Source organism: Strix aluco, chromosome 1 (genome assembly GCF_031877795.1).
Source record: "Strix aluco isolate bStrAlu1 chromosome 1, bStrAlu1.hap1, whole genome shotgun sequence".
Lineage (NCBI taxonomy): Eukaryota > Metazoa > Chordata > Aves > Strigiformes > Strigidae > Strix > Strix aluco.
Genome location: NC_133931.1, coordinates 143483402 through 143503070, shown reverse-complemented (window position 1 = coordinate 143503070; position 19669 = coordinate 143483402). Strand labels below are relative to the sequence as shown.

At 38.5% G+C, this 19669-nt stretch overlaps 1 protein-coding gene across 7 annotated transcripts in view; it reads left to right on the top strand.

Moving 5' to 3' along the window:
- The first annotated feature begins 14551 nt into the window (after positions 1–14551).
- The window catches only part of TBC1D5 (TBC1 domain family member 5), a 328963-nt gene continuing 323845 nt past the window's right edge, over positions 14552–19669 (top strand). For 6 of the 7 annotated variants that reach the window (XM_074838561.1, XM_074838552.1, XM_074838516.1 and 3 more), the window contains exon 1: positions 14552–14761. The gene's annotated coding sequence lies outside the window, so the exon portion shown is untranslated. The remainder of the gene's footprint in view (positions 14762–19669) is intronic. The other variant, XM_074838572.1, reaches the window with a different exon arrangement.

The window sequence follows — 19669 nt, the reverse complement described above, 5'->3', positions numbered from 1 at the left end:
ACACATTATTACTTTACATTGATTCCAGACAAAAGAGAAAACAAAAGGGCCATATGGCTTTAAAAACTTCTTTACAAGAGGCTGTATTTAGCTTTCTTCACACAGGGCCAGATTACACCAAAGTCAGTAAGATGCTTTCATTCCTTTAATGCGACTTTGTCCAAAACAAACAGGCATGTAAGAACCTGCACATATTGCCACTCAACCGACCCAGGCACCTGATAGCAATTTCATGGCAATCTTCTTTATCTTGTATTTTTGTACTCCATCTTATTTTGACTCTTTCCAACCTAAAGCGTTCCTGTTGTACAAGCTGAGCTCTTAGGCAGCATGTAATAATATGGCTGAATAATACAACTGCAGAAGCTGATAGCAGTTTATTAATTTGTGCAGAGTTTAGCTTCCTTTAACTCATGACTATGTGGGTGTATTTTCTAAATTCCTATATACATTATAGTCTGGATGAAAACTCCTGAGAGAGGAGCCTTAAATACTGTACAAAGCACAAAAGGGCTACAAGACTTACCAGATGACAAAGCAGCCCTACAGCTGGCACACTCATAAAGGCTCCTTTCCTTCTCTGTCAACGATGGCTGCTGGAAAGGGGAGGATGCCACTAACAGGAAACACCAATTATTCAATGGGCAATACAACTGAAGATGCCAGTTGTAAATTGCTATGATTACTTAAGCCAATAAATTTATCTGTATAAATTTATACCAGTTCACAATTTATCCCAGAAATTTTAAAACAATCCCCCAGCTCTCTATAGAAAAATACCTCTGTCATATTGTTTTAACTGTTGTCTTCCAGGCAAAAAGACAGTTGAGAGGCAGTAAACACCACACACAAACAAACAACCCAAAGGAGAAAAAAAAGACCTTGAAACATATTGGGAAAGCTTCCTTTTCAGTTGCTCTGAGAAACATCAGTTCAATCAAACCAATGACAGTGATAGAAGTGGTTTTTTTTTTTTTTCAAATTAACATTTAAGGTAAGTCATTTTGTCAGACTGATAGCCTTTTAACTGATGTTTACTTTTCCACCAGATTACACAGGACAGGTTGATTAAAATAAAGACTTAGTTTTCCTGAAATTAGAATGACCAAGTCCTATATTACTAAGCCTTTGAAATGAAAAATGCCTTACTCCTAAGAGTAGTTATATTTTTATCACAGGCAGCTTCTTTGTCCACGTTCATCTCACACTACTTTGATATTTGTAATAATCTGAATATTTATTACAAACCTAATTGTGGCATCAAAAGAATAAGAGAACAAAGTGACTATACTAATAATTTAGACAGCAAAACTGCTTGGTAAAAATACCAAATGAATGAGAAATTCAACAGAGTTTACATTTTACCTTACCTAAATTTCAAGAAGGAGCTGTATACAGAGGGAAAAGCACCTTACTCATCTACAACTGATTATAAGTGGCACGCATTTCATAAATCTATTTCATACAACAATGGGGTGGATTTGCATTTCATCTCTTTAAAATATATATAAACCAGCAAGTACAGAATTTCTTTTAAAAGCAGAGAGTAAATTTCAGTATTAATGTCCTTCATTTGGAGATACAGTGAAGAACTCTGACTATCTGAGGAGCTTGCTGTCATTGCGAGACTAGGCTGTATGACTACAGTGTACACTCAGAAATACTTCTGGAGGAGCTCTGCTGCTTGCATTTCAATATGAAAAAGTTTCAAGCATGAAAAATTACTTAAATTCAGCTGAAAGTTGAATTGAAGGTGGATATTTTGTAGCTAAAAAAATAAAGAAAATAAATTACTGTAAGATTCAAATTTGCAAACATGAAGACTAGCAGCTTTACTTTCTGAACCTGTGAGTAGCTCTACTGACCGCAATGAAGTAAGTTCAGACTCCTTTTCTGTGGAAAATCAGTCTTATATGAGACAAGGCATTTTTTGCAGAGATGAAAACCTGTTTGGGAGTAAATTGAGAATTAAAGTGCATGGATTCCTTTTATCTGATCATATACCAGTGAAATAATAGAGATAATTTGAAGAGAGGAGAATAAAAATGGTTTACATTGGAGATTCAATACTCTATTACTTAAGGATAAAGAATTTCTAATAGCCATTAAAACGAAAATCAAGGAATATATAAATTTTAATTTGGTCTCTGCTTCATATCATAGTGTACTGAAGGCTTTCAAAGTGACTTTTAGAAGCTGGATTTTAGGTGTATGTCATGAAATTAGGAAATGCCAAAGGCAAGAAAAATTGGAGCTATTAGCAAAGCTAACAATAAAAAATTAGAACATCAAAAATCCCATAGTAAAAAGCTTATGTAGAATTGCTACAGATTAAGGCACTATTGAATAATATTGCTGTTAAAGAAGCCAATTATTTTTATAGAGCAAATAAATTTTTCTATGATAATTCATATAAAACTGGTAAATGGTTAACTGCCTTAATAAAAGGGGAAGAGAAATTTCAACATAACAGCAATTTATACAAAACAAGGGGTGATAATGAACAAGAAGAATTAGGTACATGATATCTCCAGGGCACATTATGAGACTACATAAATCTGAAACTTCTGAAGATTATATCCAAATTTTTGAATGAAAATTAAAAACTTAAGTCTTATCCATCTTTTCCTTAACGTTGGAATAAATAGGCTGGCTATGGTCCAAAAGACTCTGGGAACAGTCAGACCTCAGTGACACCAGGCAAAGATGGCTGTCCATCAGATTTTTTAATGCCGTATTTAAAGTACTTGGCCTCTTCAAGCCACAGACCTTAACATTTTCTTTTGAACAGAGCTAAATAGTCCCTATTACATTACTGAAATCATTCATATTTTGAAACAGAAAAAAGGTCTTTGTGATAGTTCAGCTGTCAGCCCTTTTTTCTCATTTGTGACAATACCGAAATGTTTAGTCAGCAGAAAAAGGAAGGTAGTAAGAAAATATTCAGGGAGAACAGACGGGTTCCATAAGACTCCTATCATAGAACGTGAACAAGGTATTTAATGTTACTACTAACTGTGCTCAAAATATTTTCTTCTTCCATAACTAGTAGCTGCAGTAGCCACTGAAAGACTCTATGAGCAGCATGATTGGCAGGGCTGTATAGATTTTTCTGAAATAGTGTCTTAAAAAGGCAGCTCTTGAGAGCAAAAGGTCTCATTAAATTAAGTCTTCAAACTCAACCTTTGTTTCAAAGAAACATTTATTAGATGGGATACCCTCCTCAGAGCTCTCCCAAAGAATCTATTGTTATTCATGAGTAAAACCACCTCTGGCTGACCTTAGTAGCCCAACCTACAGTGATCTCAGTAAGTGAAGATTCAGTTTTATTCATGTCTTCTTTGCCTGATATCACAGGCAAAGACTGTTAGTCCAACAAAGACTAACTGCATTTGGTTATTTTCATATTGTTGCCACTTACTCTGTTTTCCTAGAAAAAACAGAGTTGGTGAAGAAGTTGTTCTTCCATTTAGCATTTGCTATTCAGGAACAGAGTGGCAATGCAGGAACATGGATGTTTATGTGTCTTCCTTTTAACTCACCTATCTCTACCTGATGCTACTTGAAGAAGTTTTGTTTCATCCTGTATAACGATTTATACTGAGAAGAACAGGACACTTGGTTTCTGCATGACTCTTGGTCTCATATACAACTTACTCCAACTGACCCATGTTCTTCTGCTCAGGATGAAATTGACAGTCAAGGAGAATCAAGAACATTGTATGAAGTTTAAAACCTTTGAGTTCTTTCTCTTGTTTTAATTTTCCTTTGAAGTAACATGAAAAAAACTTGTGCCTGGGGAAGTCAAAATAGTGTTGAAGATTAGGATAGGAACATATATTGTTTGGAGATGGGTCATAACTAAATGACATATATTTATTCTTATCTAGCTAAAAAGAATTCCTCTGTGTGGTGGTTTTGAATTATCTGACTTTGGTTGCTAATGTTACAGATTGATAATTGCATTTTTTTTGCAAGAGAAACTGATTGTCCTTTCCAAGGTTTTTGTATAACTTGGTAAAGATAGGGAAAAGAATTACAAAAGGTCATAGAAGACATTACCAATTCTTTACACAGGTATCAGTCCCCCCTTAAGAAAACTTGCCCTTTGATGGGAGAATGCCTTTTGTTTTACAACTCTTGGGGCAGGGCTGGTTGCATCTCATTGGTGTGCTGGCACAATAGTAGATACCCTCAAGCTTTATGATTATTTAGCACCACGGGGACTATTAACTGCTGGTAAGACTGCAGTTTGAGTTATTGGATTTCAATAACAGTTGCAGACTTGGCCTTTAATCTAATTTCCAGTGTGCTGTTTTATTTCTGCCTCATCCAGCATGGTGTCAGCAACGCAGGATCAGGCCCTTCAAATTTGCTTACTGACTGCTAATAAAAGTCAGTGCAGAAATCATGGTTTGAAGTCAGTATTTAACAAAGAACACAGCAAGACTTTTCCTATGGAGAGACATTTAAAAAATGTTTAATAGTTTGACTTCTTGTGATCTCAAGAATATTTTCATTTCAAATGGATTCAATGAATTATTGCATTTCAGAAAGAAGTACCAAAGCAAAAAATAGATTTGTGTTCTTTGTGCTTTTATAATAAATTAAACACATTAGAAAATATTTTTTGTAAAGAAAAGCATGGATATGAGAAAAGTTCAAGGGATCTGTTTCATTTGCTTGGGCATCTTTTTATAGTACAAATTTATGATCCATACAATTTGGAAGATTTTGAGATGATGGGCAAGTAAGTGACAACGTTACATGAATCAAGGGACTAGCTACCTGAAAACTGAGGATGGACTGTGGTTTTTTATGAGGACTATACACATGAAAATTTCTTCATGAAAGAATTCTGCCATACTGAAGCTCTCCAGGGAAGGAGGAATCTACACCACACTGGGATTTTGGTCAGAGGGAAGGGAAGGAAAAGGATCAAAGAAAAGACAAAACAAACTGTTTGAAAGAAAAGGTGTTTTCTTCATATGCCTTAGCTGACTTCAGATTTTAGAGGTAGTGGAAAGCCTTTTCCCAGTCCCTACTGAGACTAAATATAAAATTTCAGGACTGGTTTGGGTTTGTCCTCATAGATACGGATCAAAATCCTAGCATAATGAACCCTTGAGATAAAATATACCATTGTTAAAGATTCTACACTCTTCTTGTTCAGACACGGTGCTAGAGATCAGTGTTCCCATCCCTGAAACTACAGAGGTCCCCTAGCAAACTTGCAGAAGATCATTCACTTTCCTAAAATTTTGAAGACTAACAGAAGCCATCTGCCTTTCCTTTTCTGTTCGTCACTGCAGATCTTTGCAAGTCTTCAGACACTCATCCCTGTAAAGTGAGAAGAAAAAGACACAACAAAAAATTAATTGTATTTAGAATTCTAGATCTTCTTGAAGAGCTATATCTATGTCTATGTATTTCAGATTTGGGAAAAGAAACTGGCTTTTAAATTCAGATATCAAATTCAATGGTGGACAGCCTGACCCTTTGTAAGAGACTTAAAGAAGTTTGGAATGTAATTTCTGCATGTAGTAATATTCAGAAATTTAGAAAAAGAACATTTTTCATTTCTTCATCACCTTCTACAAGATGCCCAGAGAAAACAAACTCTTCTACCACTTGTAGAATGCATCATAAACATCCAAAGAAGAGAGATGTGCAATTTCATAGAATCATAGAATGACTTGGGTTGGAAGGGACCTCTGGGGGCTGTCTTGTCCAGCCACCTACTCAAACAGATCTAATTAGATCAAGTTGCTCATGGCCATGTCCAGCTCAGTCTTGAATACCTCAAAGAATGGAGATCCTCTTTGAGCAACCTTTTCCTGTATTTGAACAATATAATAGTAAAAAAAATAATAATTCTTAATATCTAATGGGAATTTCCCATGCTTCAACTTGCCTCTGTTGCCTCCTTTCCTCTTGTTGTGCAACTCTAAGTGGAGTTTGTTTCCGTCTTCTCTGTATCCTGTGATTGGTTTGTTATAGACAGCAATAATATCTCCCCTTCTCTTTTTAAGGCTGAAGGAGTCCAGCTCTCTCAGCCCCTCCTTGTCCATCATGTTCTCCAGCTCCCTGACCAGCATGATGGCCTCCACTCGACTGCCTCTAGTATATCAATGCCTTTCCTGTCCTAGGGAGCCCAAATCTAGACACACTACTCCAGATGCAGTCTCACAAGTGCTGAAAAAAATATAAATAAGTGCTGGTGGTAAGAAGATTATAGGAGTCTGTATCAAAGGCTTTGCTAATGTCAAGGCATATAACATCCACTGCCATTCCCTTGTCCCCAGATTCAGTCTCCTTGTCATAGGAAGCAATTTACACTGCTTTGAAATTGTTGCAATTCAGAGCCAAGTCAAAAAAAGTCTAACCTCTTTATATTCTCCAGTTTATTCCTTGTTTATGTCCTGCCCCTCAATGTGTAGACAAATGCCCTTAGATTTTCTCTGTAGTTTCACTCCTACATGAACTTGCCAACCTATCACTTATGCCCCCACCTAATATCAGCAGAAAAAATGAAAAGCTATTAAAAAATGGCAGAAATATAGAGATGAATAATGGTAGTTGTCCTTAGTTGTCTTCACACTGGCAAAGTGAATTTTTTTCACTGTCTTCTGCTGGTTCACTCAACCACTACAAAAGTTTATTCAGAGAGGAATAGGTCCAGTTGCCTCAGTTCACTCAAAGGGGAAAGAAGAATTACAAAGAGAACAGAAATAAGATGATCTTCCCCTGGCAGCACTGTATAAAGTGTTCTAGAGGAAACAGTTGCTTCATCCCTTCCCAGTCTCTCACCGGTTATTACACTAAAATGCACCCCAGACAATCACTATCATAATGAGGTTAACAGATATGATAAATTCAGCAGAAGCGTTCTTTGGTTTTGATTGACTTTGTGGCTGTGAACTCCTAAATTCATCCTTCCCACACTTTATGACTGACAAATATTTTTTAGGGCTCATCTGAATATTCGTTGACACATTTAAAGCTTTTGTGAAATCCTGGTATGAAAATTGTGGCAATAAAAAGTAATATTATTTTGAAAACACCTTAGAGAGGGAGTTCCTTCTTTTTCTAGGACACCCCTCTGGTGAAGAGGCATGCTGCTACATCAGATCACCAGAGAAGAAGAGATTGTACTCGAGCACAGAGGATCCTGTGTACATTTTGCAGAGCCAGAGGGCAATTACTCTACTGTTGTCTGGCCCACACAAACACCGTATCAGGAAAAAAGACAATTTAAAACACATTTTTAATGCTGCAAGATGGAAAAAGAGTGCCATAAACAACTGGCACTATTCAGTGTATGATATTTCACTCATTTCAAATTGTCAGTGTCCCTTTTAAGAGCCATAAAAATCTTAACAGTTGTGCTGCTGTAGGGCTTACACTTAATTGTTGTAAAAAACAAGTGGTCGTCGGTGTAATGAAAGAGGTGCTCTTGACCTCACATTCCTTTAGGCACTAAATTAGAGTTCTCCAAAATAGGGCATGGATCAGAATTATTGTTTTCTGCTTACCAGGGGAACATAAACAAATGCCAATGTGTATTTTTTCACCTGTAAATGGGGATATTCTTTTGTTAAATAAATTCTGGAAATATAGAAATCAAAGTGAAGATGAACACTCTCTTTTACTTTTTTTTCTGTACCCTTACGCCTAACTTCCACCTATACTCTACCTGCACACTAGCAGCAGTGTGTACAGCCAGTAATTCTGATCAATGTACACTGAAGGAATCTTCTGCATAAAGAACTGAACAGCTGGGAACATTCTTAATTATGTTCTAGGCTAGGGAAAGGACAGTATAAAATATTTAATGGCACAGCACATTAGTGTTTAGGAACAACAGCTTTAAGATTTGGGGTTATTTTTACAAAAAACAGCATAAAGTTATATGTGGAAAGGGACTGAGGAAAAAAGCTAACTGCAGAGGAAGAAAAATTACTCAAGCAGCTGGACAGCAGAACAAGATGAAAAAAGCTGTCTGAGGTAAAGTTACTCGAACTTTCAATTTGCTTCTCTTCTGTTCTCAGTTTTGGAGAATGGGCAGGCACTATACACTGACACTCTCCCACCTGTCCTGCCTTCAGTGTGGTTGCCTTCCTTCCCCACCTTCTTGCTTTGCTTCTTTCTTCACTTCACTAGCTTTAGTCCCTTTCCTTTATCAAGTGTCAGCAGCCAGAGATAAGACCTGTCACACTGCAGAGGAAGGCCATGCTCAGAGTGGGCTGTGCTGCTCTGCAGGGAGTGGGGGCAGCAAGGGGAAGCCTACCAGAACCGCATCATCCCTGTCGCTTTCAAACTGCTTTGCAGCATTTTTAAATAAATGGGCAAGAGAGAGAATTCTTAAAAATTGCCCTTTCAGTGAGAATCACTGGTTACCAAGCACTAAGCACATGGGGTAAAGGCTCTTTTAATTAAAGGCACTTTTTTATTTTGCAGAAGTATGGCTATGACATTAGCCTCATGCAGGAATATCCAACCAGGGCTGGAAAGCAGTCAGGATGCAAGCACTTTCAGCAATGTAACTAAAGACAGTATTAGTCTCATAGCAAGTTTCAAGTTTTAAATATCAAACCTAAATACAAAAAGACTAACCTTTTTCAACAATATTTTTATTTAAAGAATTGTCACTTTCAGCAGAGGAACAGATTTTGCTTAAACAAAAAAAAAAATCAAACAAATTTTTTCCCAAACTTATCAATTCTAAGTAAAGATAGGACCATCTGCCCACTTACACCAGCTGGGTGTCTGGCCATGAATGTCTGATATTTCATGCCAAATTGAGTAGTTATCAATGGTTTAATATTTATTTATTTACTAAAAAAAAAAATCAATCCACAGTCCATTATTTTGTATACCTTGCAATCCCACGGTTTTCCTTCATTACATTTCTAATGCACCTGAAGAGTCTGGTTGCTGTGCTGGCCCCCAATTCGAAGCCTAATGAAGCCCCACCACTTCCAGTGGAACTCTAAGCAAATGGTACCCCGGGAATCAGACTGTAGTTTTCAAAAGAACACAAATGTTCATTTATCAAAATAATAATATCAAGTGCTATTTGAGTGCTTTATTTATGTATCATATTTAAGTGGCTAATCAGAAGTAATAGCTTATTATTAAATACAAATGGTTTCTTATTTACATAAATAAGGCTTATCTTACTTCTCTGCCAGTTTTGGCTTCCTTGCTAGCCATCACAGACTGTATTGGCAACCAGAGTACCTTCACTGGCCTTGCCAGCTTAAGTGGAAATAAATCTGATCTTTATTTTTAAATTGCAGTTTAATATCACCGAAGTACACACGACTGATTTGAAAATTTGTTTTTTATTCCGATTTTTTCTCAGACCAGCCTTTCCTACACAGCTTGGAGTTTCACGGCTTAGTTCCATTGTCGTGTTCAATGATTGCAATTTGATCTCACTGCTGCTGTTCCTCGGCACATTGGTGGTACACAGTCACTGGAATTGTAAAAATTAAAGATTTCATCCCTTGCCAATGCAGAATTACTATTTATTTAGTTTGGGGTCTATTTTAATTTTGACGCATTTGGGGACTTTATTCAATACACTAAGGGTTTGCTTAAACAGGGACACTCAGGAAAGTTAATCCAAAGTAATTAAAACAGTGAATTTAAAGTGGATTAGTTAAACCACATTAAACCCCAGTGTGGACTGGGGTTTAATGTGGTTTAACTAATCCACTTTAAATTCATACCTTTAGTTAATTTGGATTAATTTTCCTGAGTGTCTCTGTTTAGACAAGCCCTAAAGCCCCAATCCTGTAAACAATTTATGCACACGAGTATTTGTATGTGATGCACTTAATTAGCCTTGATTCAGGAAAGCACTTAAGCTCTGCTGAAATCAATGAAACTTAAGTGTCAATGGGCAGTTTTGCCTGAATCGGGACCAAAGGCACCACATGCAAACATGTTGCCCTGGACACTCATATTCACAGGAATCACTCTCTAATTTTGCATACTCTTAGAAGGAACTCTTTCTGATATCCAGGTTATTTTCATTTTGCCCTTCTGCATTAAATCTCTGTATAGCCTTGTTCTGCTCTACACCAGTTTCTCTGTCTCTCTGGGCACTGATCTAAGAGTTATGTGGTACATGAGGTTATGCTGATATGACTCTGCTGATGCACTGAGTGTTTCGTAGTCAGGAGGTTGGCTTCTTTACACATTTCAGAGGAAGCCTCACCTGTGGCAAATTTTAGTTAAGCCAGTCTGGAGTATGTGGTTCTTTTTGCTCCTTCTATCAGTAGTTCAACAGTCTATTCCTCTTGCTCACGCCACTTTGCTTCATTCCTTTAAAAATTTTTAGAATTAATTAAGTAGCACCCCTTTGTCAAACTTATGTGATGAATTTCATTGTTTTGAACATAACTGTCAGGATGTCAAGCTACGTATTTTACTAAGAAAGCATGATATGTTTTCTTTTCTACTGGAAGAAGACTCTATTTTTGATTAGGTATTTGGAAAGTGTAAACCATAACAGGAGAATTACACTGAATCTTATGACTTGACGTATAGGTTCACTGAGAGCTTACCTAAACTCCACTAAAACCAAGAATTTTGAAATTATTTAAGACCCATTTCTGCTGAAGTGTGAATGTCTATGGCCAAGCCATATTGCAATTCAGAAGCAAAACTTTTTTTATTTTTTTCCACAAAAAGGCTTAGAGAATGAAACGAACAGAACAAAACTTGTAATTATTTTTTTTTTCTTATGGTTGGTAAATACTTTAAAATAATGTACAAAAGCAGAACCTGAGAGTAAGTGAATATTTACAGTGGAAACTGCAAGCTGACAATGGTGTCAAACAGACTCTACTGGAAAAGAATTCCTCAAGTTTAAAATCAATATAACTTTGTTCTTAATGGGTGTGTATAGAATACATCTCATTATAGCGTCTAGAAATACTGTAAGTACTCTACAAGTATTTCTCAGTTTCTCTGTGGGAATACAGCTGATACAGAAGCAGAGCTTCTTTTGACTCACAGGAGAAGCTGCAGTCATTAAAACTTTCATGACATTTTTTTCAGATTACTGAGATTCCAAAATTTCCTGGATTACAGATCAAATATGAAATCCAAACAAGATACTGTTACAATTTAAAATACAACTAATGTGTGTATGCATATTTATATAAATATATTTGTATATGCAATCATACACATACTCTGTATACAATTCACATAAATATATATTAAAAATCTGTGGAAATTTTTATAGTGTTTGCATGCATGAGTTATCTAAGCCAAAAAGTCAAGATTTTTTACTTTATATTTTATTAAACTGGCAAATCTGTACTATTTCAAAATAGATTAAATCCTGGTAACGAGTTCCTACGCATGTAATAGCTTTACTCTATAGCTGATAACCAAATTGGACATTCCCCCTCCCCCCCCACCAAAGGATTGGAAACTAGAATGTATTTCTAGACACTTTACCAGGTGAGACCTGGAAGAAATTAATACAAAAAGTCAGTATTTTCCACTTTTCTTACTCTTATATTGGCTTCTACCATCACAGGTGTGCAAGCAACATACTAATTTTTGCTGCAGATACCACTTACATTTGAGATGTTAAGAACCTGTATAAAACTTAGCTAGATTACAACATAACTATTTAAATGAACGATGTAACTAATAATGTAACTAAATACAAACCAAGATTTTTCACAATTCCAATGCACAGCCAAGTAAAATTTTAAAAATATTTCTAACCCTGTTTCAGTTAACACCTAAGAAACATTGTTTTCTTCACCTATATAAAGCTTACACACCTTTACTTGTGATTCTGCAGTAGGACATATTCTGAACATAAATTGAGATGGTTTAAGCAGTTTGTTCTTAACCCTCCCCTCCCCCCCCCCCTTAATCTTGCAAATACAGAAATTAGCAATATTTGGAATTTATTTTTCAATTTATTGTTGTGGAAGTAAAAGGGATTCATCTCTTTACAATGTTTTAATTTTGGGGTGGAACCTCCATTCATGCTTAAATTGGCATTTTAAGTGTTACGATGAGCCTAACAATTGATTGCCAATGAAACAAGAATAAACTACTTTTGGCAGAATCTGCTGTTGTTTTTCCTGCTGGCTTTTGTTCTAGCTTTTATTTTCCACAGAAAAATTTTCATATTGAGAATACTGAGAGGGCCAAATCTTTTAAGACATCCCCTAAGTGCACACACAATTAGATATCCTATGCTCATGTAATTACTCCGGTAGTTATTTAGACAACTCACAATTGCCTGATTTGAGTACACAGTGGGAGTATGTGCCAAAGGCAGGTGCATACTTTTTTTTTTTTTTTAACAGTAACACAATCCTACAGGTTTATGAAGGAAAGGTTTTGATACTTTCAGTAAATTTTGTACTTAGTGAATCCTGCCTATACACCTATATCTTCAACATACAATGTGTTATAATTCTTTACATGCCCAAGCACATGCCACTTTTGCATGCTCTTATCTAAAACCCACTGTATTCCAAAAGCAGAAAATACACATTTCCATGTATTTATAGTGGACAGGTCACTGTGATATACGCAGACTGACTGTAGATGGCTGTACGATTTCTAAATCAAATGCTGTGCCCTGTACTGAACAAAATTATCATTTCATCACTGAGCTGTTTGAAGGATTCAAACATGGTATTACTAGACGAGAATTATATGCTTGACTGCTTGGCTTTTTTTAATATCAAGATCTGCTCTAACACAAAATAATTGTAAGGAGAGAAACAGAAAATCATGATTTCAAACAGAAAATGATCTGTTTGAAATTAACGGATATATGTACATGCAAGGAAATACTCATGTCTTCATTTTTTTTTTTTGTCCTGTGCTTTTTTCTTTTAAATCTACCAACATTTAACTTTAAATGGCTCTTTCTACTTAAAACAATCTGTTGTAGCAAGAAATTTAAATGCATTGCTGTAAAACACTATCATCAGCAGGCCGGAACCTACTTTGGTCTCTCTTTTCTTAATCAAACATCTGGGAATCAAAAACATCTGTAGACTGACATGGAGTTAAGACTTCCTCTCTCTTTGGCAAAACCACATAGATGAGCTGATTATCTTGCCCTGAAATGGCCCAAAAAGCGAAAAAGTTCCTTTCTGGAAACCAGGAAAATTATACAAAATGTCTTCAGAGATAAGATACAATACATTCATCATGTAATTATTACTAAGATTACTAAGTTTTATTCCTGTTTCACATTTCTAGGTGTATCTAAGATTGATCATCTTCCTTCCTATGTTGCCCTGAAGCATGATCTAATAGTCAAACGGTATCAGTTTTAGGCTCATTTTTCCAGTTCTTGGGTTCAAATAATAATTCTGCTTCAGCTAGTATGGATGATGGAGTATGTTTCTCATTTGTCCTTTCTGTCTTGTACTGGAGTTCCCAAAGAAAAGTTTGGATACCTAGTGCATTATCAGACATAATTATAAATTATAGAATTGTCACAAAGAGCAACGTAGTACACACGATGCTTCGCTTCTTCTTCAGTCGGTTATATGAAACCTTGCAGTTTTTCTTGCAAAAGGAACTCTCCAATACTAGGTGGCCCTCTGCAATAGTTCACAATCCTTCAGGATTTTTAATGAAGAAAGGGCCAATGCCAAGCAAATGGCAGGTTTACCGGATTTCCCAAAACTTAAGAAAGCACATCTTTTTGATTAAGCTGATCTCAAGCGCATGCCAAGTCTGCTTTGCAAATTTAAGTGTTTGTCTCCGGTGAACTGCTACTGGGTTGTAGAAAAACGTGCTGAGAGGGTTTACTCCTATTTTTAGGAAGCCCAGCGCCCCTGGGACGGCGGCACCCGCCCCTGGCTCTCCCAGGGCTCCAGGCGGGGTCTCGGCCGGGGCGGGGGGCCGGACAAACACAGCCTGGCCCGTTTCATTTTCACGACGTTATCTCCTCCTCCCACGAGGAGGTTTCCCAAGCGGCTTGAACCCAGACACCCGCTTCCAGGGAGCACTGTTGTAGATTCATGTTAAACTACCTCATTTTAAGCTGCTTCCCCCCTCACCCCCGCCTTGCGCGGCTGGTAACTACACTCTGCGCCCGCCTTAGGTAAATAAAAGCGCGTCGGGCTTCTTCAGAGGGTAAAAGGCCCCGAACAAACGGAAAACCTCCCCGCTTTCAAAAAAATCCCCGCGCCCTTTGGCTGTGGCCCGCCGGGGCTGGCGAGGAGCCGGCGGCAGCCGAGCTGCGCCACAGCCCGCGACGAGGGAAGCCCCGTTCCCACCCTTCCCCTTCCGCCGCCCCGAGCGGGCCGCGGCCGCCCTCCCGCCTCCCCGGACACCCCCAGCCCCACGGCGGCGGCGGCGGCGGGCTCAGGGAGCAGGCGCGGCTGCTCCGCCGGGCGTGTGGGCAGCCGCGGCCTCACGGCGCGGCGGGCGCCTGCGCCGCGGGAGCCGGGGGTGGTGGGGGAGCGGGGGGGCGGTGCCATCGCGCGTCTCCGCCGTGCGGGCAGGGAGCCCTTCCCCTTCCCCTCCCTTCCCTTCCTTTCCCTTCCCTTGCCCGGGCCTCCCCCACCGCCTCCCCCTGCCCCGTGTCCCTCGCAGGGCGCCGGGCCGCCGCGGGGGTCTGTGTGCCGCGCAGGGAGGGAGGGAAGGACGGAGGGAGGGAAGGAGGGAGGGCAGGAAGGAGGCGGGGAGGGGGAAAGAGAGAGGCTGAGCCAGATCTTCATGCCACTGCAGGCAGCAGCAGCAGCAGGTAAAACCAGCCCCAGAGCATCTGCTCCCCTTAACCCGCTTGCCCCCCTCCCCGCCGGCCGCCCCGCAGTCAGAGCGCGCCGCCCCCCGTCCCGGCCCGCGCCGAGGCCTTTCCCCGGCGGCGGCGGCGCCTGGTCCCGCCGCCCCCGGCCGTCAGCGGGCAGCAGCGGGGCCGGCAGTGGTGGTGAGGCCTGCGCGCACCGGGCCGCCGCCGCTCCGCGGCCTCCTCCAGGCTCCTTCCCGCGGGGCTGCTCGCCGGAGCGCCCCGGCAGGGACCGCTGGAGCCAGAGCCACGTTTCTGGGAGGTGAAAGCAGGAAGGGAGGAGGAAGAGGAGGCAGATTTGTCACAAGGCTTCTCCCCTCTGTTTTTTTTTTTTTTCTTTTTTTAATTGGTGGTGGTGGTGGTTCTGGTGGCTGAAGAGGGAAGTTAAGGTCTTCATGATTTTTTTTTTTTTTCTTCAGGCCTTGAAAAAGAGCTTTTAGAAGAAGCTTGGTTTCCCTCCACTTTTCCTGCCCCAGAGCCTCTCTTCCTCCCTGTTCTCACCTGTCTGACTCAGTCTGTGCTACCTGTCCAGTTTATTGCCATCAGCGGTAGATGTTTAACTGTCACACTTGTTTTTCTTTAGGATACAGTAGTTCAAGTGGTGTATGTCTGGATTTCAATGCAAGGGCTGCAGTTAGTACATTTTAGCTGTTTGAGAGTTTTATACTCTTAATGTACCGTACCCATCAATAGTAGTTCAGTTTAGCTACGTGTCCTATGGTATTACGCATCTTGGAGGCGTTATGGTCTGCTCTTAAGAAATAGTTGTTCCATCATATTGGCATAACATTGCTTTTTGGTTTATACGTGTGAAAGTGGTATATATGTGAAAGAAGCATGTTCCAAAATGTACTGGAATGGTACTTGGGAGACAAGAATACTCTTCTATTTCTGCCACTCATCTCCACAGCATCCATGCACCTCTTTATTCTCAGTAATCCTCCTTACCTTCCCTTACAAAGCCCTCTGAAACTTAGTTAAAAAGCACCACATAAGAGAAGTATTTCTTTTCAGACCAATGAAACTTCATTAAAGTTATTTGTCAGTTCTATTACTTGCCACACACTAATTCAGCTATTTACTGATAATACCTCCTCCATGAAAACTAAAGCTTCCGAAATGTTTTCAAAGTAAATGTGGGCTGATTGTTGGTATTGAAAATATTTGATGGTTGTGAAACAGACAGTGAAATTAATCCTAGATCCCACCTCTCTCTGAATCACCATCCCCTGTTACATTTGTAAGTTGCAGGTTGAAGTACCATAAGATGTAAAACTGGGCAATAAGAAATATACATTGTTTGTACATGATAATGATTTCTATTTTTGAAACCAGTCTTTTTTTTGGTAAATGTAATAATTGTCTGAGTTAACACAATTATGAATTACCAGTTGTCAGAGTTCCTTTTTACTGACACACATAGCCCATGTATAGTCTAAATGCTGTTATCCTAGAAGTCATACGTATATATACAATAGTAGCGATTACTGGAGTTGTTACAATTAAGGTTGTTTTGTAATACATTCAGACTATCAGGTAAACACAGAATTAGACACACTATACTTGAAAGAAATTGCTGAGGTTTTAAAACTTTTGGTATCTTTTCTTACTTGAAGTTGGTAACTGTTGCTGAGCCAACCACGGGAGCTTACCCTTTATGAGCTTGAACCTACATAATGAACTTCAGTTCATAACAAAGTAAGACCATGAGCGATTACTATTTTTATGTATAAGTGCATACTGGGAAGTTTTTTCCCTCTAGATTTTATGATGGCTTCATAATTTAGATACTACAGATATGGTAAACTCCCATGAAAACTGAACATTTCAAAAGATACTAATGACATCCTTTCGTTAGTGAGATGAAGCCAAGAGTGTTCTTCAGCTTTGTGGATGGGAAGGTGACTAAATAAGGCTTGTGCTGGTAGCTTTGTTCAATGATTAATTAAACTGATGAGATTCTTGCATGTTTCACTTCATTTCACCTTCTCTGAAACCTGAGGAAAGCCACAAAGTTGATTTTTTACAACTAGTCTTTCAGTTTCTGCTTCAATATTAGCAAAGCTCACTTGTCACATAGAAAGGGTTCAGAGCTTTTCTTAAAATGCTGTGCCACCTGCGAGAGTGGCACTTACCTTTGAGAAATGTAAGCGAAAACGTTCCTCTCACATTTTTCCTTCCTTGCATTAGAGTGTTGGCTTTACTCAAGCATTGTTCTTTTCTCTTTTGTTTGCACTTGCATCTTTTGGACTTTGGTACCTTGTGTTAATGTGGAAGAAAAATGTGATTTGGTGGAAATGTGTTATACGTTCTCTGCCTGCGTATGATTTACACTAATGTTGAGATCATCTTTGCTGTCTCTGGGTTGTTGTTGCTATTATAACTTCATTTTTCACTGAGGAAGGGCTATGCAGAGAACTGTTTTACACTTTGCCCTTAAAGGAATTCTGTTGACAAAGTCTTAGAAAGTTTACTTTGTGCTCCATCCTTAGGAGTTTATCTTGAACTGTTAGGTATGCTGCTGTAATTGACAACAGCTGTTGCTGAGAATTGTGGAGGATAGACAGTTTCTAAGATAATCAGTTCCTAGTCCATTTGAGGCTTTGTTGATTAGCACGTGTAAGAGCATTTTGGATCAGGAGCCAGTGATGTCTGCAGAGTGCAAATGTGGTATGTTATCTAAACTGTTTGACTTAGACTCTACACTGCTCTGTAGGAAGTCAGCTATAGGTTTTGTGTGCTTTTTCTTCTAGCCCAGGAAAGTGCCCAAAGCAGTTCAGTCTGTAGTCTGTAAAAACACAGATCTTTGGCTGAGTTGTGCTCTCAGACAAAGAAGGTTGTTAAACATGATAGAAGGAATTGCTTGCCTGTGTTTGCTTGTCATGTTAGCGAGGCTTAAACTCTTTCTTTTTGACCTCCAAAAGAAGGGGCATAGCTGTTAGCATTTCTAGTTTTTAGGAAGATTGCTACTGTGGTCTCTGTTTTACTTAAGAATGTTTTTATCCATTATCTAAATGTCAATTTTTTTTCTGATGTTGCAGCTTCAGTGATCAAATATTTTAAAAAAATGACTTGGAAATTATGCAGAGTTTGAGGACCCTGTCATATTGGATAACATTATAACCTGATAATTCATATGCTTTTTATTGATGTTAAATAGAAAAAAGCATGATTACTCTGAATCTTATGGGAATATGTGTGTGACAGTCTTTGAGGAGAAATGGTTGGCCATATTTATACTCTTAGAGTTGAGATAAGAAGCAAGAGCCAAGCTGGAGCAGTTAGTCAAACTGTGTCCAGACCTTGGAGATGAATGTTGAACATTTAGCATATTCTGGATAAAGGTTGATGAATTACCAAACAGAATAGAAATAGGTATTATGCCTCTGTTAATGGTTAGCTGTAGATTTCCCAAAAGCATCGAGTCATAATGTGACCTGAAGTCTGGTTGGAAATCGTTTGGAAATAATAGGAAGAATCACATGTCACTGATGTTGAACTGAATGTAGCAGAAAAGAGACAGTATCATGGTATCCTGTGTTCTATTTAAAAAAACCCCCAACATTTTCTGTTTGTACTATTTAATTTGACGGGCTTTTTGTACTGTTAATGGGCTGACAAATCGTTATTTTAGGTTTATTAAAGAACATTATTACCACACTACTAATTAATCTAGTTGTGTGGATGTGAAAAGTTCATGTGCTTGCTTAAGTTGACTTGCATTTAGTACTGCATCATGTAGTGGTGCATTAGAGTGGGGATCAAATCTATCTTAATACATGAACATTTCACCTTAAATGTATTACAGCATCAGTTTTTGTCTCAATGGGTTTGTTTTCTGAACTTCTAGTTGGCTAAGCTTTTTTTTTTTTTTTTTTAAAGTGTATCAAGATACTGAGAATCTACCATTTACTTCTCTGGATGACTTGTTTCAGTGATTCATCTTTTCCACTATTTAAAAATAAGGCATGCAATTATTGTTTGAATACATTTGAATGCATCTGTCTTTCACTGGTTCTTGTTATCACGTCTGAATTCTCTATCATATCAGACTGCCTTAAAACTTGATTTGTCCCTTTGACACTGTGTTTTCACTCCTCTGCATGGTGGCAGTCCCTAGCATTTAAAGACAGATACAGATTTTAAAATACATAGTTTTAAAAGAGCATCAACAGATCGTAGATTTGCTGGGCTGACTACCCTAGGACTCTTGGATAAGTTTAACAAGTATGCTGATTTAAAATGTTTGTCTCACAATGTTTTTTAACATCTGATCTGGAACATCTGTTTAACAAATGAGTTGGAAAGAAAATCAATATAATGTGATACAATTATACCATTTTGAATCTTTCCAACTATAGAATGAAAGTATTTATTGACTATTTTTGATCTTTCCTTACGATTTTTAACACTTGTGCCACCTCTGTCTAGTCATAGGCTTCTGCTGTTGTTAAGGTGGTGTTTATTGCTAACACTCTTGGCTGCGTCATACGTGGATGTTTTAAGTGTCTCGGTTTCTACACTCTGTAACTCTTAATTTATGTTGATGGTGATCCAGCCTCTCCTTTTCTACATTGTTGGTCCTGCTTTTTTTTTTTTTTTCCCTTACGCTTGCTTCTTGTTTTCAAAAACACCAGGTTTTGAACTCTAGGATGAGCTGTAGGCGACATTGTCCTCTTTGTTAGCTGTAGAATTGCCTGACCATAGATAAAAGCCCTCTTAAGGAAAATTTCCATTTTCATGTTTTTCTGTCAAGGATTTTTCTTCCCCATCAATTTTGTTCATAACCCTTTTCAGCTTCAGAAATTTTGAAGCTTCAGGAATATAAGTGTGTATGTGCATCATATGTTTACATAGGTGTCGGTA